This window comes from Mobula birostris, chromosome 10 (genome assembly GCF_030028105.1).
Source record: "Mobula birostris isolate sMobBir1 chromosome 10, sMobBir1.hap1, whole genome shotgun sequence".
Classification (NCBI taxonomy): domain Eukaryota; kingdom Metazoa; phylum Chordata; class Chondrichthyes; order Myliobatiformes; family Myliobatidae; genus Mobula; species Mobula birostris.
The window spans coordinates 82,704,561-82,727,723 of NC_092379.1; positions in this window are offsets into that span (position 1 = coordinate 82,704,561).

Consider the following 23,163-nt stretch of genomic DNA (forward strand, 5'->3'; position numbering starts at 1 on the left):
ACCTTCTGTTTGGGTGGATACTGCGTGATGTGTTACCCTGTTACAAATCAGTACCACAAAATAACAGACAGTACAGCATATGCAATTAAATTTGACAAAAGGGTTAGTAAAGTAAAACAAAAAAAGGACCTATTTTAATGAAACAGCCTAATATACACAAATTTGAGCTCACGGTTTCCCTTCCGCTGGTCCTCCATCGATTTCCCCATGGTTTCGTCGACTCCCAACCCCACTCCAATTCCACTCCTTCCTGGTATCTACGACCTCTCCTTTCTGGCATTTTCTCTCCCCATCTTCCGCCGAACAAAAGATCCAGATCACTTCAGCCTTAGGCACACAACAAGAAGGAACACTCCCTTCATTGGTTGGCGCACATTCCAAAGCCCTTGTTATCTCTAGCCATAACCAAAACACTGCTGCTACAGAAAAACCATGACATTAGCAGTGAAACTTTTCCCAGAGTGTTGCATCTGGATTTGAACTTTGCAGACTGGACTGATTGAGTTTATGTGACAGAATGTTAATTTGAGATATCAGGAAGGCCAATTATCTTTAAAAAAAAGACAGTGAAGTTAAATGCATTGAATTGTTTTTACCAGGATTTTCAATTAACTAATCTTCAAGTTAGAGGCCCAAGTTCTGATCTGGAAGATTTGCTGTTGGAAACATATATTGCACACAGAATCCATTAGGACTATTAGGAACACTGATTTTCAGAACGATCTTGGGGAGTGTTAGGAATCATTCTGGAGTTATGACATTATGGATGGCGTAATTATGGATTAATTAAAATGAGAACCAGTTGTCAGGAAATAAAACCTGCATACAACTTAACTTCCAACTGATTCTGTGAGCCACATTTCCATTGGAGGTGTTAGATGGGGTAGTGGGAAAGACATTTTTAAAGAAGTGAGCAGGGGGCAGTCAGGGCGTTCTGTGCTCCACAGTTCCCCTGAAGATGCTGGATTGTATAGTGGGAGAGAGATTTCAAAAGAAGTGAGTGGGGGTAGTTGATATATTCTGCATGACAACAGTTCCCTTGGAGAACTTTATATCTTCGCAGCTAGGTCAGTAGGGATAGTGAAGTGCTTCTCTTCCAGGATGTGGAAATCAGGGAGACCTGCAGTATCTCTGACATCTACACCTGTGAGAAGTACATCTATCTGCAGCTTCGAACAATCCGAGTTAAGGAGTTGGAGCAGTAAGGGGATGAGCTCTGGATCATTCGGGAGGCTGAAAGGGTGATAGATAGGATATATGGTGCAAACACGAGGAATTCTGCAGATGCTGGAAATTCAAGCAACACACATCAAATTTGCTGGTGAACGCAGCAGGCCAGGCAGCATCTCTAGGAAGAGGTACAGTCGACGTTTAGGGCCGAGACCCACAGTCGACGTTTCGGTCCGAGACTCTTCATCCTGACGAAGGGTCTTGGCCCGAAATGTCACCTGTACCTCTTCCTAGAGATGCTGCCTGGCCTGCTGCATTCACCAGCAACTTTGATGTGTGTTGCTAGAATAAATGGTGTGGTGGTTACACCCAAGGTGCAGGACACAGGGAACTGGGTGACAATCAGGAAGGGGAAAGGTGTTAAGGAGCCAGTGCAGAGTACCCCTGTGGCCAACTCCCTTAACAACAGGTATATCACTTCGGGTACTGTATCATAGTTATAGTCATACTTTATTGATACCGGGGAAAATTGGTTTTCATTACAGTGGCACCATCAATAATTAAATAGGAATAAAACCATAAATAATTAAATAGTGATATGTAAATTATGCCAGGAAATAAGTCCAGGACCGGCCTATTGGCTCAGGGTGTCTGACCCTCCAAGGGAGGAGTTGTAAAGTATGATGGCCACAGGCAGGAATGACTTCCTATGACGCTCTGTGTTGCATCTCAATATGGAGGATGGCCTAACAATTCTGTGCTCAATTCTGGTTGCCTCACTACAGGAAGGAGACATGGAAGCCATAGAAAGGGTGCAGAGGAGATTTACAAGGATGTTGCCTGGATTGGGGAGCATGCCTTATGAGAATAGGTTGAGTGAACTTGGCCTTTTCTCCTTGGAGCGACGGAGGATGAGAGGTGACCTGATAGAGGTGTATAAGATAATGAGAGGCATTGATCATGTGGATAGTCAGCGGCTTTTTCCCAGGGCTGAAATTGCTAACACAAGAGCGCATAGTTTTAAGGTGCTTGAAAGTAGGTACAGAGGAGATGTCAGGGGTAAGGTTTTACGCAGAGAGTGGTGAGTGCGTGGAATGGGCTGCCGGTGGCGGTGGTGGAGGCAGAAACAATAGAGACTTTTAAGATACTCCTGGATAGATACATGAAGCTTAGAAAATTGGAGGGCTATGGGTAAGTCTTGGTAGTTTTAAGGTAAGGACATGTCCGGCACAGCTTTATGGGCCAAAGGGCCCATATTGTGCTGTAGGTATTCTATGTTTCTAACACAGGAAAGTCACAGTCGGTGAGTGTTTGGCACTCAGTTTGTCTCTGTGACTTGGAAGGAAAGGTGGGAGAAAAGGCACGCTGTGTTAATAGGTGATTGGCTTGTTAGAGATATAGACAGTAGATTCTCTGGGAAACAATGAGATTCTCAGATGGTGTGTTGCCTCCTGAGTGCCAGGGTCCAGTCTACCTCGGGTCATGTCCTCAACGTTCTTAAGTGTGAAGGTGAACAGTCAGAAGTCATGGTCCATGTAGGTACCAATGTCATGGGTAGGACAAGAGATGAGTTCTTCTTTGGGAGTTCAGGGAGTTAAATGTTAATTTAAAGGGCAGGACCTCTAGGGTTATGATCTCAGGATTGCTTCCGGTGCCATGTGCTAGAGAGGCCAGAACTAGGACGACAATAAGGAATTGGTGGATGGAAGAGGGCATAAGCTTTTTGAATCATGGGTTCTCTTCCAGGGAAGATGGTAGCTGTACAGAAGGGATGGTTTACACCTGAACTAGAGAGGGACTAATATCCCAATAGGAAGCTTTGTTAATGCTGCACAGTGTGGTTTAAACAACAGTTGCAGGGGATGGGCACGAGAGTGCCAGAAAATTTAGTGGAGAGGTTGTGAAGGCAGATGTTAGTAAGACCTCAGACAAACTTAGGAATCTAAAGGTTGAGCATGGTGTGACTAGTGCCCTCAGCTGCCTGTATTTCAATGTAAGAAGTATCATAGGAACGGCGGATAATAGTGCTTAAGATGATGTGTCTGGTTTAGAAGCAAAGGCAATGTATAGTGAGGAGAGGCTGCTGACAGAGCAAAATTGTAGTCAATAGGATGAGTTGCAATGTAAAAGGCGGACAAATTTGAAAAGAGTGAATACAGGACTGCAGGTGTTGCATTTGAATGTGTGCAGTTTATGGAATAAGATAGATGAACTTGCAGTACAATTGCAGATTGGCAGGTATGATGTTGGAGGCATCACTGAATCATGGCTGAAAGAAGATTATTGCTGGGTGCTTAATATCTAAGGATGCACATTAGATTAGTTTAGATTAGATTATGAGGACACGCAGTCCTCTTTTATTGTCATTTAGTAATGCATGCATTAAGAAGTGATACAATGTTCCTGAAGAAATATATCACAGAAACACAAGACAAGCCAAGACTAAAAAAATTGACAAAAACCACATAAGTATAACATATAGTTACAACAGTGCAACGCAATACCGTAATTTGATGAAGAACAGACCATGGGCACAGTAAAAAAAAGTCTCAAAGTCTCTCAAAAGTCCCATCATCTCACGCAAATGGTAGAAGGAAGAGAAACTCTCTTTCTGCCATGAGCTTCCAGCACTTCAAACTTGCCGATGCTGCACCCTGGGAGCACCTGACCACAGCCGATTCTTCAGTCCGTTTGAAAACTTCAGGCCTCCGACCAGCCCTCCGACACCGAGCACCGAGCACCATCTCTGCCGAGCACTTTGACCCTGGCCCCAGCAACAGGCAATAGGCAAAGCCGAGGATTTGGGGCCTTCTGCTCTGAAGATTCTTGATCGCACAGTAGCAGCGGCAGCGAAGCAGGCATTTCAGAAATTTCTCCAGATGTTCCTCCATGCTTCTCATGTCTGTCTCCATCAAATCAGATCAGGATTGTGCACGGTACCTATTTAACAAATACAATATCATTTCGGAGTGGCCGTGCGTGCTGCATTGCACCGCCATCTTCTCCTCCCCTATATCAGAAAGGCAGGAAGGAAGGCAGATGGGGCAGCATTGCTCTGTTGGTAAAAAATAAAATCAAACCATTAGAAAGAGGTCACATGAGATCAGAAGGTGTTAAGTATTTATGGATAGAGCTAAGGAACTGCAAGGGTAAAAAGATTCTGTTGGAACCCCAGACCCTAAACTGTAGTAAGGATGTGGTCTACAAATTATAATGGGAGGTAGCAAATGCATCCCAAAGGGCCATGTTACAATGATCATGGAGGATTTCAATATGCAGGTATATTGATAAAATCAGGTAGGTGCTAGATTACAGGAGAGGGAATTTCTAGAGTGCCTGCAAGATGGCTTTTTAGTGCAACTCATGAGTGAGCCCTCTGGAGTAACAGTTATTCTGGTTTGGGTGCAGTGCAATGAACCAGAATTAATTAGAGAGCTTAAGGTAAAAGAACCCTTAGGGCAGCGGTCCCCAAACACCGGGCCGCGGACCGGTACCGGGCCGCAGAGGATGCGCTACCGGGCCGCGAGGAAACAATATGATTTGGCGATAGGAGTCAGCTGCACTTTTCCTCATTTCCTGTCACGGCCACTGTTGAGCCATTACGTATGTGAGGTCATTACCCGCGCGTCATCCATTTCAGCGCGGGAAGAAGATCAACTCCTCGAGCTTGCAAATGACGACGGGCTGAAAAGCATGTTTGACATAACATCTCTGCCGGTATTATGGATCAAAGTCAAGGCTGAGTATCCTGAGATAGCCACAAAAGCACCGAAAACGTTGCTTCCATTTCCAACGTATCTCTGCAATGAATGCAACGAAAACTAAATTGCGGAATAGACTGGGCATAAGGAACCCCGTTCAAGTATCGCCATCTCTTGTCACCCCTCGATGGGATCGTGTTGTTGCAGGAAAACAAGCCCGGGGCTCCCACTGATTCAGCGATATTGGTGCGTTGCAATGATTTTATATGTTCATACGGGGAAAATATGTGCTGCGTGTTTAATATCCAAAAGATACTTAAAATGTTATGATGCTATTGACTTATATAACTATATAACAATTACAGCACGGAAACAGGCCATCTCTGCCCTTCTAGTCCGTGCTGAACGCTACTCTCACCTATTCCCACTGACCTGAACTCAGCCCGTAACCCTCCATTCCTTTCCTGTCCATATACCTATCCAATTTTTCTTTAAATGATAATATCGAACCTGCCTCTACCACTTCTACTGGAAGTTCATTCAACACTTACTTCAAGCTCCCCTGTCCTCCCCTGATAATTGACTTCTCATTATATTCATGCGAGGAAAATATGCGCTGTGTGTTTAATATTAAATTCGTTAGATAAACCCTTTTAGAAACAAAATTGAGTGTATTAGCTAATTATCTGTATTCCGGTCGTGATTAACACCCCCCTCCCCCCGAACAGAATCGCCAAAAACGATTTGTAGAAAAAAATCGTACACGCATGCGCAAGTTATGCATGCGCACTGGTGCCTGCGCAAGGCTTCATGGTCATTGTAGTCTTCCTCGGGCTAAGCCCAGCGTATTTGACTGCTACTCTTGTCCGCTGGCAACTGCCGCCCGCCCCCCTCCTCCCAGTCTGCCAGTCCGCCAGAATATTGTCAATATGAAACTGGTCCGCAGTGTTAAAAAGGTTGGGGACCCCTGCCTTAGGGTTAAGTGATCATAATATGATTAATTCATGCTGTAAATTGAGAAGGAGAAGCTAAAGTTGGATGTATCAGTATTACAGTGGAGTAAAGGGAATTATAGGGGCTTGAGAGTGGTGTTGGCCAGAACTGATTGGAAAAGAACACTGGCAGGGATGATGGCAGAGCAGCATTTGCTGGAACTTCTGGAAGAAATATAGAAGGTACAGGATACAGCATATACATCCAAAAGACTAAGAAGTATTCTCAAGGAAAGATAACAGAACCCATGGCTAACAAGAGAAGTCAACACCAACATAAAAGCCAAAGAGAGGGCATCTAATACAGCAAAAATTAGTGGGAAGTTAGAGGATTGGGAAGCTTTTGAAAAACAATAGAAGGCAACTAAAAAGTTATTAAGAAGGTAAAGATAGAATACAAAAGTAAGCTAGCCAATAACATTAAAAATAATACCAAAAGTATTTTCAGATGCATGAAGTGTGAAAGAGAGGCAAGAGTGGATATTGGACCACTGGAAAATAATGCTGAAGCAGTAGTAATGAGGGACAATGAAATGGTGGATGCACTGATTATGTATCATTCTTTACGGTGGAAGACACTAGCAGTAGAAGATCCAGGTATCGGGGGCCATAAAGTGTGTGAAGTTACCATAGCTAGAGAAAAGATTCTTGGCAAACTGAAAGGTCTGAAGATAGGTAAGTCACTTGGACCAGATGGTGTACAACCCACAGTTCGAAAGAGGTGGGAGAAGATATCATGGAAACATTAGTAATGATGTTTCAAGAAACACTGGAATCTGGAATGGTTCCAGAGGCGTGGAAAATTTTCAAATGTCACTCTACTCTTCAAGGGAGAGAGGCAGAAGAAAGAAAGCTATAAGCCAGTTATTCTGACCTCAGTGGTTGGGAAGATGTTTTAGTTGATTTGTAAGGATGAGGTTTCAGGGTACTTGGAGGCAGATGTTAAAATAGGCTGTAGTTACCATAATTTACTCAAGAGAAAATCTTTCCTGACAATCTGTTGGAATTCTTTGAAGAAATAACAAACAAAATAGACAATGGAGAATTGGTTGATGTTGTGTACTTGGATTTTCAGAAGGCCTTTGACAAGGTACCACACACGAGGCTTCTTAACAAGCTATGATCCCATGGTATTACAGGAAAGATCCTAGCATGGATAAATCAGTGGCTGATTGGCAGGATGCAAAGAGCAGGAATAAAGAGAGTCTCTTCTGGCTGGCTGCCGCTGACTAGTGGGCCTTTGTTGGAACCAAATATTTTTATGTTGTATATCAATGAATTGGATGATGGAATTGACGGCTTTGTTGCAAAGTTTGCAGACCATATAAAGATAGGTGGAGTGGGAGGAAGTTCTGAGGAAGTAGAGAAGCTACAGAAGGACTTCGACAGATTAGGAGAACCGGCCAAAAAAATGGCAGATGGAATACAGTGTCAGGAAGTGTATGGTTATGCACTTTGGTAGAAGAAATGAAAGAGTTGATTATTTTCTAAATGGATAGAAAATACAAAAAAAAAATGAGGTGCAGAAAGATTTGGGAAGTGTGCAGGATTCCCTGAAACAATACACATCAAAGTTGCTGGTGAACGCAGCAGGCCAGGCAGCATCTCTAGAAAGAGGTACGGTCGACGTTTCAGGCCGAGACCCTTCGTCAGGACTAACTGAAGGAAGAGCTAGTAAGAGATTTGAAAGTGGGAGGGGGAGATCCAAAATGATAGGAGAAGACAGGAGGGGGAGGGATGGAGCCAAGATCTGGACAGGTGATTGGCAAAAGGGATATGAGAGGATCATGGGACAGGAGGCCCAGGTAGAAGGAAAAGGGAGGGGGGAAACACAGAGGGTGGGCAAGGGGTATAGTGAGAGGGACAGAGGGAGAAAAAGGAGAGAGAGAGAGAAAGAATGTGTGTATATAAATAAATAACAGATGGGGTACGAGGGGGAGGTGGGGCATTAGCGGAAGTTAGAGAAGTCACTGTTCATGCCATCAGGTTGGAGGCTACCCAGATGGATTATAAGGTGTTGTTCCTCCAAACTGAGTGTGGCTTCATCTTTACAGTGGAGGAGGCCGTGGATAGACATGTCAGAATGGGAATGGGATGTGGAATTAAAATGTGTGGCCACTGGGAGATCCTGCTTTCTCTGGCGGACAGAGCGTAGGTGTTCAGCAAAGCGGTCTTCCAGTCTGCGTTGGGTCTCGCCAATATATAAAAGGCCACATCAGGAGCACCGGACACAGTATATCACCCCAGCTGACTCACAGGTGAAGTGTCGCCTCACCTGGAAGGACTGTCTGGGGCCCTGAATGGTGATAAGGGAGGAAGTATAAGGGCATGTGTAGCACTTGTTCTCATTCTCCCAATGGCCACACATTTTAATTCCAAATCCCATTCTCATTCTGACATGTCTATCCATGGCCTCCTCTACTGTAAAGATGAAGCCACACTCAGGTTGGAGGAACAACACCTTATATTCCATCTGGGTAGCTTCCAAACTGATGGCATGAACATTGACTTCTCTAACTTCCACTCATGCCTCACCTCCCCCTCGTACCCCATCCGTTATTTATTTATATACACACATTCTTTCTCTCTCTCTCTCTCTCTCTCTCCTTTTTGTCCCTCTGTCCCTCTCACTATACCCCTTGCCCATCCTCTGGGTTTTTACCCCCCTCCCCCTTTTCCTTCTCCCTGGGCCTCCTGTCCCATGATCCTCTCATATCCCTTTTGCCAATCACCTGTCCAGCTCTTGGCTCCATCCCTCCCCCTCCTGTCTTCTCCTACCATTTTGGATCTCCCCCTCCTCCTCCCACTTTCAAATCTCTTACTAGCTCTTCCTTCAGTTAGTCCTGACGAAGGTTCTCGGCCCGAAACGTCGACTGTACCTTTTCCTAGAGATGCTGCCTGGCCTGCTGTGTTCACCAGCAACTTTGATGTGTGTTGCTTGAATTTCCAGCATCTGCAGAATTCCTCGTTTTTGAGGATTCCCTGAAGTTAATTTCCAGATTGAGTCTGTGGTGAGGAAGCCAAATGAAATGTAAGCATTCATTTCATGAGGATTAGAACATAAAAGCAAGGATGTAATATTGAAACTTGAAAAAAACAGTGGTAAGGCTTCATTTGGAGTATTGTTGGAGTAGTTTTGAGCAACTTATCTGAAAAAGAATGTGCTAAAACTGGAGAGGATTCAAAGTAGGTTCACAAAAATGAATCCATGATTGAATAGTTTGTCATTTGAAGAGCGTTTGAATGCTCTGAGCATGTATTCACTGGAATTCTGAAAAAAAGATGGTTGACCTCATTGAAATGTATCAAATGGTGAAAGCAGTGGATGTCTGGAAATTGCCACTAAAGAGCTGGCAAAAGTGAATATGATAGCAACATTTAAGAGGTGTTTAGACAGAAACATAGTCAAGTAGGGAATCGAGGGATTTGGATCATTTGCAATTAATGGAACTAGTTGAGATTAACATCATGATCAGAACATATATGGTGAGCAGAACAGCCTGTTCTTGTGACATATTGTTCTATGTTCTAATCCAAATGCATGTGTAGTCCTGTGGATACACACTGTATCTGAATCCTGATAAGAGTATTGGTGCCTTGAAATCAGTTCTCCTGCTCATGTGGTATCAAACAGAGCACAGTTAGTACCAGCTGAGTGCAGAAACCATGATAATGAGCAAGCAGTGTGAGTTTGAGTTTCTGCAGGATTCAGACTGATGTGGTGAATGAGGGCAATCAGGCAGAACATTCCTCCTTATTAACCCATATACTTAAAAAAAACTGCTGCTATTTAATCTAAACATATATAATTCCTCAATCGATCCTTTTTGCCTCATTTTCATCCTTTACATCGCACCTTATAATCTGCAAATTATGGCTTATTTGAGCAATTTTTCCTTGGTATCAATTTTTATTAGATAATACTCTGGTGATATTTGGGACATCTAATATAATAAATGTGCTACAGAGTTGAAATAAGTCAGTGTTGAACTAAATTGCAATAATTATGCAGTGTAAATTACATTTGTACATGCCTTCAGCATGACCTCATTTTCTCGCGAAAAATATTTACATCAGCATTTCCGAAGAGCTGTAAATTTAGCACAAGATGCTGTGCATGGATTTCAATGCATCAGCTGTCATCAGTAAGACCCAGCTCCAATTTTCAGCAGCCTCTCTTAAGATGCATACATAAGTTTGAAAGAGTAGGAGAGTATTATTATAAAGTTGACAAGGGAGCGGTGTATATGGAAACTGTATAATGCTCTATCTATTGATGCCTGCTGGGAGAGCACCTTTAAACTTCAAGCCCAAACAGAACTGAAAATAGTCACATTGTATCCTAGTTATGTCTAAGACTGTGAGTACTAAGGATTGTTTTACAGGTCCCACAGTGATTTCCAGTGTCTTTTAGGTACACTCTAGTAGTTTCAGAGAAGAAGCCAACAGGCGACATAGCAGTATTGTAAAAGTATTAAGATATATAAAACTTGGATTAATGAAACCATTCTTTTCAAGTGTTTTCACTTGGTGGATGTTTTATATATCACTGAAGTTTCTTGCAGATTTGCTATTCTAATGAAAGTTTGACTTAGTTGGAAGTTTGACAATCCTATTGAAATTTGCTAAAATAATGTGGATTCCATTGAGCAGGCAGTCTACTGTTGTTTGAAAAATTCATTACACCATATATTAATGCAAAATCCTTTAATACAATAAAATCAAACGTGACCAAGTAATTTACTCAGATTTCATTTTGTTATTATTCACTTTATTCAGGATTTCAATGTGAAAACTAATGATATGTTTGGAATGCTTACATCCACTGGGTCAACATCAGTCAACTAAACCTTTTTTTTTGCAGCACAGGTTAAAACATGAGGGGAAGATTTATACAAGTGCAGCCCCCCTGGCCACTCTCAGGGTCGCTCGGCTCGCTGTCGTCTAGGGAAACAGCCTCGGCCCCGCCAAACTGGGTAATTTGTTTGTGTGGATGCTGTGTGAGGTACCCCACCCCGCCCAAATAACAGACATTACACCAGATGCAATTAAATGATTTACAGTTTATAGATATTACTGGAACTATATAATTAAAAGAGAATAAAATATAAAAGGAAAATAAAAGGCGCCACACTTATCAAAGTTCAATCTCTTCGTGCACAAAAACCGTTGGAGCTCAAGGACCTTCTTCTTCACCCTGCGACCCCCTCGGACCACCTCGACCGGCCGCCTGGGACCAACAACGGTGGTCGACCAGATGCTCCACACGAGTCCGTCTTCGTCTCCTCGCCGAGCGTCCCGCTCGGGGTCCAACCCCGTTAGCGGACTCACATCACCTGGTCCATCCTTTGTCTCGCTCTCCCGCCTTCTGCCCCAAAACCCCGCGCATACAGTATCTTCAAATACACCAAAACCATAACAACTATCCCAATTGGTTAATAGCACCCTCTTATCACCCTCTAATCCACAATAAGCTGCTAGCGCAAAATTTCTCAGCGTTAAAGCACAACAAAGCCGCATTCCCCAGATTAACATAACAAAAACGCCATTTTAATTAGCCTCCGCAGTAACTTAAAAATCGAAACCCCCTTACACTCTTCCCCGACCAAATAAAGTCATGTCCTCATGACTTCTAAATAACTCGCCACCCAGTCCTACAGACACACAACACACACATACACAGATACACACAGTGACAGTGCTCCCCAAACAGTGGACCTTACTCCCGTCCCACGGGCGCTAAATAGGCCAACCTATCTGGGAGCTTCTTAACCCTCTGAGACCTCCGTACCCCCTCACCTAAACCCAAAAGGCTCAGACACTACTAGGGATACCTCAGGCCTGCTTGCCAACTCCTCTCTCACTCAGGCCACCACTACAGCTCGGAGCCCCCTGTCCCGTGTCCGGGGCCCCGCCTCTCCTCCTTCCTGATCCTGCCGTAACTCAGACTGCCCACAGCTAGCCCTCCTCATTACACCTGACTCAGTGGGAGAAAGCCAAAGGTCTCTTCCTCAATCACGGGGAAGTTAGCGAAAGGCAGCATGTTCCACATGTGCAGCACATCATCCTTCGAATCCGTATCCTTCCTCATTCCTGTGATCGGTAGCTGCTGTTTGAGTTTCTCCAAACTGAAACATTTAGCTGGGGCTACCCCTTCAGCCTCCTGCAGTCGAGACGTCAGCTTCTTCGGGGACTCCTTCAACTCTCGCCACAGCCTCAGCAGTTCTGACTCAGGGTTCCTGGCCATCTGAATCTGGGACGCAGTTACCCCACCAGCTTCTTCCACCCTGACCTGAAAAACAGCAGTTAAAGGATGTTCAGCCTCCGGTTGTTTCTTCCTGAGGGCGTCTTCCAGGTCAACTTTCAGTTTTTCCACTTCATTTAAACTCGCGATAGTCATCTTCCGGTTCCTTTCAAGTGTCTGCCTCCTTTTTCCGAGATCTGTCCTCCATTTCTTTACCTCCTCGGGAGTGTAGTCAAACTCCCCTCCCTGGGCTCTCGGTTTTCTGTTGACCTTAGTCAGAACACTTCCTTGATCTTCCCCAACTTGTACATCTTCCAATCTGTTCTGAATGGACGTCTTGAGTTTCTGCTGATCCCTTCGAAGGTGGGTCATTGTTTCTTCTCGCTGGATTAATTTGTCAGTATATGACCGCAGTGCGGTGCAAATCCCCTCTCTTCCCTGTGTCTCATTCAGATTGACGACCTGGGTTTCCATCCCCTGGTCCACCACCGTCTGTCCCAACACCAGGAAGTTCAACTGGTATGTCGGGTCATTTTCCTCACATTGCACCAAACTCCTCCGGCCAAAAACTCCTCCACATTTGACACTTCGCTTCGGTCGCCCGGGCTCAGCCACTCGCCTCGCCTCATAGTCCCCCCAGGCGAATTCAAGCTCTAGGCGGTCATCCACATACTTCAAAACTCCACACACCTTCACTTCCCCCACGGTTTTCCTCATGCCCCGCGGGAAGGATGCAGGGGCTCTGGATATGCCCTTGGGCATCTTTTCGGATCGGAAGAATCCTAGGGAACTAATAAAGGCCATCTTCGGCTCAACAGCCGCACTCCTCAGGATCTGGTAACATCCACCCCTCAGATGCAGCACATTAAACCACGTCGCATCATCCACACACACGCTGCCTTCATCTTCCACGCCGCCAGGGTCCAGTTGCCGCGACCTCTCTCTCACTGAGGTGTCTTCAGCGGTCAGCTCCCCTCCCTTGTGGTGGTTCGGAGCATCTACTAAGAGGGTCTCACCCTCAGCTACTTTCCCCAAGCCGTACCACTGCTGGGTCTCGTTTAAATTCGGTACCGGCTCAAGGCTGCTACACACGTCCTCAGAAGCAACTCGACACGCTGGGTGCCAAGAAAATGCCTCCATGAACTCCAGGGTCATTAACCAATCATCGTCTTCTGGATAATTACCGGCACTGGTACCCAAAGTCTCGGGTGCCCTTGTGGTTGTCAAGGATAAATGCTTCAGACACCGGTTGTAAAACGAACTGTACAACAACTTGATCTGCGCCCCGAGGTTGAGGATACCTTTAGCATCGCTTCCCTCTATTCATAACGACACCCTGGGGCATGGTCCCTCTAAGCCTTCAGGAATAGGGTCTTTTCCTTGCGGAAGTTCAGTGGTACATTGCTAGGAATGTGCTTCCCCAGAGACCGCAGGCCGTACCCCCACTGGGCCTCCACTAAGTTTCCCGACACCTCTCTGATCAGCTGAACAACTGATCCCCTGAAATGATCCCCCTGGCACTACAAGCAATTTAGCCGCCCTCCTCGCCAGAGAAGACACACTGAAAACTTTCGCCCCTCTTTCAAATAACTGACAGCTGTCACTACGGTGTAAGTGAACCTGACAGCTCTAACACTGTCACCAGCCCGCCTACTCAAACTTTCAACCAATCCCTGTCGCTCTCCCTCAACCAAGCACTGCCACTCATCTAACAACTGAGAGATCTGCTCCACCCACAACGCATACAGCAATCAACAGCAAATAACCCACGGAGACACACATTACAGATTTATTCAGGGCACCCACACAGCATACCAACAGACTCAAGCATCCCGGACGAGCCCCCACAATGCAGCCCCCCTGGCCACCCTCAGAGTCGCTCGGCTCGCTGTCCTCTAGGGAAACAGCCTCGGCCCCGCCAAACTGGGTAATTCGTTTGTGTGGATGCTGTGTGAGGTACCCCACCCCACCCAAATAACAGACATTACACCAGATGCAATTAAATGATTTACAGTTTATAGATATTACTGGAACTATATAATTAAAAGAGAATAAAATATAAAAGGAAAATAAAAGGCGCCACACTTATCAAAGTTCAATCTCTTCGTGCACAAAATTCGTTGGAGCTCAACGACCTTCTACTTCGCCCTGCGACCCCCTCGGACCACCTCGACCGGCCGCCTGGGACCAACAACGGTGGTCGACCAGATGCTCCACACGAGTCCGTCTCCGTCTCCTCGCTGAACGTCCCGCTCGGGGTCCGACCCCGTTAGCGGACTCACAGCACCTGGTCCATCCTTTGTCTCGCTCTCCCTCCTTCTGACCCAAAACCCCGCGCATACAGTATCTTCAAATACACCAAAACCATAACAACTATCCCAATTGGTTAATAGCACCCTCTTATCACCCTCTAAACCACAATAAGCTGCTAGCGCAAACTTTCTCAACGTTAAAGCACAACAAAGCCGCATTCCCCAGATTAACATAACAAAAACGCCATTTTAATTAGCCTCCGCAGTAACATAAAAATCAAAACCCCCTTACACAAGTTTGCTATTTATAATGAGATCACTGTCATAATTTGCATAGACACATATACGTGTAGGTTCCTGTCCCAACTGGTGAACAGTTGAACTCAGTTCCTTGCTATGGGTGGTCATAAAAATGCAAACTTCTTAAACACAAAGTTGGTTAGAAAAAGTGGTGGTGAATGTTGAGGAATTTTTACTTTATTGATGCAATTTTCATGTTACTTCATTAAAAAGTTTTTCTATTATTCTTGAAAATAACTTACTTGGTTCCACAAAAGAGATAATTTAAAAAAAATACATTTGAATGTCTGTTGTTTTTAGCCTTGCTAATATCTGGTATTAACTTACTACACCTTTAATTATAATTGTTAATCACACATAAATATGTGATAGTGACTCAGTACGTTTCCAAATGTATTAATTTAGTTTAAGGATATAATTTTGTATCAATAATTTATGAAGTAGATTTTTCATGAGATTGTTTACCAGCATTTATGATGTTGTTATTTGAACATAAGTGGCTGAGATTTCAGTGACGCATTGATTTCCCAATCTCCCACAAGACCGTGCAATTAACCACAAAGTCATGTTTCCTCTGCTTCAGCTGGGTTGCCTTTGATATTGCTACAAGAGATGAGTGAGTCCTTGTAAATTATCTTCTGCCTCACAATAGGATTTAGGATACTTTCAACTGGTTTAACTACACTTTGCATTAATATGGTACTTGCAGTAATGCAGGAAAAGATTTCAGGGCACTTGTACAGATGTATTTTGATTTCGAAGGAGATTAGGGCAGATAACTAAAAACTTGGTTTAAGGAAAGTAAAGATTTGAAGGAGTGGCTTAAAATGAAAGAGAATCTGGAAGTTTTAAAGAGGAAATTCCTGAGCCAGTCACTTAGACAACTGGATGCATGATAAAGGTGCAATGATGGGATTTATGGGTATGTGTAAGGATAGAATGGGAAAATAAAAAAAAAACAATATCACTATGTCTGAAAGTTTTGATCTGATCAATAAGAAAGAGTTCTTATTCAGAACCAATTCCAGGAAGAGGAAGACTTGTTAGGTATAGCCACAATCAGTGTATCGAATTAAAGTAGTGTCTGTGTTTCAGCTGATAGCACAAGTCCAGAGATGAAAATAAATACACAGTAAATTCAGTGCAGTACTGAGCAACTCCTGCACCGTCAAAAGTGTTGACTTTCAAATTGAACCAAGAATCTTTGACCTCAGTTGAACATAAGATAAGTCACACTGCACTTGCTTTTCTCTTCACCAAATATCAGAGCAAACTACTCATTCAGTGCTAGAAGGATACTGTTTGCTGCCAGATGTAGTTCTCCATTTTAGCCTCCAACTGGCCATGCTTATGTTCTTACAAACCCTTGGTAGTTCATATTCTTGTATAAAATCTTCCTATTTACCCAATCGTATTGGCTCTCGCCTCCCATAATCATTTTCCTGTCCTGTTTTTTTTCACATACTGTCTTACTGTTTTCACTGACAGTTTTCAAAGGATTCCTTTCTTATTCTTCCTCTGTGTTCCTAAAACATTTGTCATCTGGAATACTCTACCTTTGATGCCTCTCCTTTCCATTTCTTTATGTCCATGAGCTGCACTAGCACATCTTTTTAACACTTCTCTGTTATATTACTGTCTGTTGATTATTGACTGCAAGTAAACCAGCCAACCCTCTAGTGATTTGTGGAACTAGCTCTCCTCCAGCTGTTTTTCTTAATTGCTACTTGTTCCACTCCAAAACTAATATGACATTATGAAACTCTGGTCCAATATGCTCCATTTGCTCCAACTCATAGCCTTGGATAGATCCAGTAATGTTTCTTCCTTCATTAGACAGAAAGCAAATTGATTTTTTAAAATACTTGCATAGACATTCCAGGCATTTCTCCCTTCTCTGTCTTGAGCATCATCATTGCTCCGTTCTGTACTGAGATTCTTGTAAAAATTGACTGTCCTTTTCTTTCTATAGATGCTGGTCGGCCTACTGGGTTCCTCAGCAATTTTCTTTTTTGTTCACATTATCATTTGTCCATTGTTCATGAACCTGGTTTGGAAATTTGATTCTCATTGTTTCCTTCACAGAGCTTAGTGGCCCATGAAATATATAAAGTAATCAATTCTCTGTCCTATTCTAACTCCAGCCTGTTTTTGATGTCTCAAGAACACCCCATCACTTTAATCGAGTCCATTCATCCTTTGTCCATTTTTAATCATTCTCTATCATTCCTTAATGCCTTGTACCACACAATATTAAACATTCAAATCTTTCCTTTTGAAGAATATCATGCGGAATTGTCACTTTTTGCAAGAATCATCATTGTAAAGAACAGGAGAGATGACAATCATCTGGCAAAATGTATCTCAGCATTTCAAGGAAACTGGTGGAAGTGAGATCACTCTGAAATTATTTTAGTGGATTGAACAGAACCAAAAATAATTTAACATAAATCTATTCATAATAGGATCTCTAGGTAATTGGTAAAAAACCTCCTTACATTGTTCGTAATTGCAGAGTAAAATAATCTTATTGGCACCATTATTTTCAAAGTAATTTGGAAACTATTTGTTGAGAAAATTGATGTTTCATTATCAGTATCTCAGCTTTTGTATGGGGGTGAAAGACTTTAGAAGCTATTGAACTGCATATGTGTGAGGTTTAGCATTAACTTTGATAAACTAAATAATACTTATTGAGAAGGCACTTTCGTGGAGTACTTTTCTCAGCAGTTTAGTGTACAAGCAGAATGTTACATTATCACAATCTTAATTTCTATCCAACTTAAATATGTCTGCCCATTAACTATATGTAATATTCGAGTACACTTTTCATCATTTGTATTCATATAAACAATGATGTTGAACACCTAACCTTTCAGTATCAGATGCAGGGACAGGGCATCTTTTGGGGGACATCCTCAGATATCTGAAATGACAGAGACACCAGTGTATGGTGGATGTTGGTGCAAAGTAAAATTGTTGGGAACAGTCATGCCAAAACTAAGACCTGCTATTGTGAGGACAGTTTGCACTTCCCTGTAGGTCATACCCATTTCCTCCTTTGCAGAGGTAAGTGTGCTGAATGAGTGGAGGTGGGAGTTTCAGTTAACCTAGCACCAGTTCTTCAGTACCTGATGGCAGAGATCTTGGTAACCCAGCCTACAACAACTGGACCATAGACCATAAGACAAAGGAGCAGAAGTCGGCTATTCGGCCCATCAAGTCTGTTCTGCCATCTTATCATGAGCTGATCCATTTTCCCATTTAGTCCCACTCCCCTGCCTTCTCACCATAACCTTTGATGCCCTGGCTACTCAGATACTTATCAATCTCTGCCTTAAATACACCCAATGACTTGGCCTCCACTGCTGCCCGTGGTAACAAATTCCATAGATTCACCACCCTCTGGCTAAAAAAAATTCTTCGCATCTCTGTTCTGAATGGGTGCCCTTCAATCCTTAAATCATGCCCTTTTGTACTAGACTCCCCCACCATGGGAAACAATTTAGCCACATCCACTCTGGCCATGTCTTTCAACTTTCAAAATGTTTCTATGAGGTCCCCCTCATTCTTCTAAACTCCAAGAAATACAGTCCAAGAGTGGACAAACGTTCCTCATATGTTAATCCTTTCATTCCCGGAATCATTCTATTGAATCTTCTCTGAACCCTCTCCAATGTCAGCACAACCTTTCTTAAATAAGGAGCTCAAAACTGCACACAGTACTCTAAGTGAGGCCTTACCCGTGCCTTATAGAGCCTCAACATCACATCCCTGCACCTACACTCTATTCCTTAGAAATGAATGCCAACATTGCATTTACCTTCTTCACCACTGACTCAACCTGGATGTTAACCTTAAGGGTATCCTGCATAAGGACTCTCAAGCCCTGTTGCATCTCAGAACTTTGAATTGTCTCCCTATTTAAATAACAGTCTTCCCGTTTATTTCTTCTGCCAAAGTGCATAACCATACACTTTCCAACATTGTATTTCATTTGCCACTTCTTTTCCCATTCTCCCAATCTATCCAAGTCCCTCTGCAGACTCTATTTCCTCAGCACTACTGGCCCCTCCACCTGTCTTTGTATCATCAGCATACAAAGCCATCTATTCCAATTAACTTCTAGCCTGATCTATGATAAGATCAGAAAGACAACTTTCCAGTACAATATTGGGGATTTCAGCAGGATTGAGCCTCTTCATTCTATTCAGTAGCAGGAAAATCTGATAAGTTTTGCTTTCCAATTTCACAGCAAACAAGATTTTTTTGTACACAGCAATATTATTTGATAAGATTGATCTCACATTGGCTTGATGTGTACAAAAAATAAATACATTGTTCAAAGCCTATATAACAAGCCAACTGGTAAGAATCTAAAAGGTTTGTGATAATTTGGTCAATGAATCAACTCTAAAAAGTCTGGAAGCACTGCATTGTCATCAGATAGAAAATTACGGTTCCACTGGGAGTTGCCAACTAAGGTTAGGGTTTTTTTTGGCTCCAAGTCTTTCGCTTTTCTTTGTATTGGCTGAGGTGGTACATTTTACAAGAGACAAGATAATAGCTTCATGTTGTTGGCAGCAGCAAGTAGAACTTGAAGTTGCCTTCCTCAGGCACAATCAATATTATTGATGAGACGGATGCTTATTGAATAATTTTTGCTTTGTTTGCCATTTGTTTCCAACACAAAAAGTGGTTTGTTGAATAAAAACTTTGCAGAAAATTAAGGAATGCTAAGTGAACTTTGATATGATTTTCCCAATGATATTTTTGTACAGCTGCAACAAAATTATGCAGCTGCCAAAGTATTGTTGTGCTTGCCCTCTTTCAGTTAATTGTGAAGCAAACCAAATGTGAATTTATTGACTTGATTCGGGAACAGAATGATCACTTATGTTACTAAGATTGTTACCAATACTACTGGGTTTATATAATATCTAGGAAGGAGTGCACTTCTGGTGAATGGGCTTGTTGTGTCCATTCTGGGTCAGCCCACTCACCTTTGAACTCCACTGGACACTCAGCTGTAACCTGCAATTGAAAGTGGCCAAACCTGGTGCACCATTTCAAATGGCCTCATGCCCCACTGAGATGGGGACAAGCCCTAGGATGCGCAGTCAGCTCTGGTGAACTGCGCAGATGAGATCAGCAGTGAGGTCCAACGGGCAAGAAGACAATGCAATGCTTCGTTGAGAGCAAAGGTCATGACAAGACACAGAAGAAGTCATGGTCAACCACTGCAACCAAGGAACAGCCCAGTTGTGATGGCGGCTTGTACCACTGGACCCAGACATCTGAGGATGAAGCAGTGGAACTGTCCTAGTGCAAAGGCTTTTCTACTTTAAAACTCTCCTGCGCAGGTTTCTTTGTAATTGTCACTATCGGATGGACAACAAATCCCTGCCATGATCAGTCTCATCATATATTATTGTTACACTCTCAATGCTTTTGTGTGAAAAATATTATGATCAGTATAGGAAATGCTGAATAGATACCCACAGCTAATGCCATCAACAGTGTAATGAAATCCAAGGTAGATCAATGGTGGTAAGTTGCTTTCAAGTTCATCTGGTGAAATATCACTTTATCAGTGGATTATCTCTTACCTTTCAAATATATATTTCAATGGAAAACAGCATTATCAAGGTGGAAGATATTGATATAAAGGAATACAGCCATTAAGGCAACATGTGCAAATACTGTACATAGACTAACAATGGAATGAATCGTAATGACCTCATTTGTATATAGGATTCAATATCTTCTGCATTTGTTAAATCATTAGCTGCTTTCTTTTTCAATCTTTTTTATTGAGTTTGAAATTGATAAACATAACAATGATAACAATACAAAGAGATCGGGTTTACATTAATAACCATTAATGTATACAGACATATTTAACTTAAACCTCCCAATCTCTTAATAATTGAACATGAAAAAGATTCAAAAAATAGTTTTCACCCCTAAACTAAAACAAAACAGAACAAAACAAAGACTGGGCTGCCATATTTCATCAGTTAAAATCATTATTTTTCATTAACTCCGCTCCTCTATACACAAAGAAAATGTTATTAAAAAGGATTTGGAAAATATCAACTTACATCATATGAAAATGTTGAATAAATGGCCTCCAAATTTCTTCAAATTTAACCGAAGGATCAGTGGTACCACTCCTATTTTTTTCTAAATTTAAACATGTTATAGTTTGGGGAAAACCATTGAAATGTAGTAGGGGAATTAGAATTTTTCCATTTAAATAAAATGGGTCTTCTGGCTATTAATGTAACAATTGCAATCAAATGACAAGCTGAAGGGGATAAATGAATAAAGTCTATCACTGGTAATCCAAAAATTGCAGTAATAGGATGAGGTCATAAATCAATATGTAAAACTACTTAAATAATATCAAAATATCTTTTCAATACTTTTCCAAAAGAGGGCAAGACCGGAACATATGCGTCAAGGAAGCTACCTCAGAATTACATCTGTCATAGACAGGATTTATGTGACCATAAAAACAAGCTAACTTATCCTTAGACATAAGGGCCCGATGAACCATCTTAAATTGTATCAAAGCGTATCTAGCACACATTGAAGAAGTGTTAACTAGTTGGAGAATTTTCTCCCATTTCTCTATGAGTAAAGATACCTGAAGTTCTCTTTCCCATTCATTCTTAATTTCATCAGACATACCTAAACGTATTTTCGTAATTAAATCATAAACAATTGCTATTAAACTCTTCTGATAGGGGTTTAAACCTAAAAAAAATTCTGTAATTTCAGTTTGATATGATATCGGAAAAGTAGGTAAAATAACCTTCAAGAAGTTTCTAATCTGTAAATATCTGAAAAAAATGTCATCTAGGTAAATTATATTTATTAGACAACTGTTCAAAGGACATGAGACAATTGTCCATGAATAAATCAGGAAAACATATTATTCCCTTCATTTTCCATAAAAGGAAAGTTTGATCAGTTCTGGATGGTTGGAAGAAAAAATTAGATATAATAGGACTGATAGAATAAATTTATTCAATCCAAAAAGTTTACAAAATTGAAACCATATTCGTATTGTATGTTTAATTATTGGATTAATCGTCCGTTTATTCAGTTTAGTAAGTGCAAAAGGAAGTGAAGCCCCTAAAATAGAAACCAGTGAGAACCCCTGTACGGACTCACACTCAGGTTCACCCATCGTGGACTTTGAATTTCATCCAAATCTTGTGTCCAGAACGTTAGATATCGAATAGTAATTGCCCAATAATAGAATCTAAAGTTTGGCAATGCCAAACCGCCATCCTTTTTTGATTTCTGTAACTATTTCTTACTTAATCTAGGATTTTTATTCTGCCATATAGATGAAGAAATTTTAGAATCAATAATATCAAAAAAAGGATTCAGAGATGAACATTGGTACTGCCAGAAATAGATACAGAAACTTAGGTAAAATAACCATCTTAATAGCATTGATTCGACCAATCAATGATAGGGACAATGGGGACCATTTAGTAAGCAGTTGTGTAACATGATCAATTAAGGGTAGAAAGTTAACTTTAAATTGATCCTTATGCTTCTTAGTAGTTTTAACACCCAAATAAGTAAAATAATCAGTAACCAATCTAAATGATGAGAGTCTGAAGATTGGAACTTGCATATTTAACGGAAAAGCTCACTCTTATTAAGATTCAATTTATAACCAGAAAAACTACTAAACTGAGCAAGTAATAATATTACTGCAGGGATGGATTTCTCTGGATTAGAGATATATAGTAACAGATCATCTGCATATAATGATATCTTATGCATCTCATTCCCAAGAATAATGCCAAATATATTGGGTGAATCACGAAGAGTGATTACCAAAAGTTCCAAGGCAATATCAAATAGTAAAGGGCTTAAAGGACAACCCTGTCTAGTACCTCGAAAAAGGGGGATCTCTGATTATTAGTAAGTACAGAAGCCAAAGGTATATGATATATCAATTTAATCCAAGGTATGAATTTTGGGCTAAAATTAAATTTCTCAAGGATGTTAAATAAATATTCCCATTCAGCTCTATCAAACGCCTTCTTGGTGTCAAGTGAAATAACACATTCTGGAGTTTTAGATGAAGAAGTACATACAATGTTCATTAACCTCCTAACATTAAAATACCAATAACAATTTTTAATAAATCCTCTCTGGTCATCAGAAACAATTTGTGGCAATACATTTTCCAATCTAATTGCTAATACGCGCGAAAAAATTTTGGAGTCCACATTTAACAAGGATATAGGTCTATATGATGCACATTCAGTGGAGTCTTTATCCTTTTTAGGAATTAAAGAAATAGATGCTTCATAAAGAGATTGTCGTAATTTACCCACAAATAAGACATCCTTAAAAATTCTACATAACCAAGGAGAAAATAGACTTGAAAACGAATTAAGAAGTTCTACTGTATACCTATCCAGGCCGGGTACTTTACCACAATTCATTAAAGAAATAGCTTTCTTCATTTC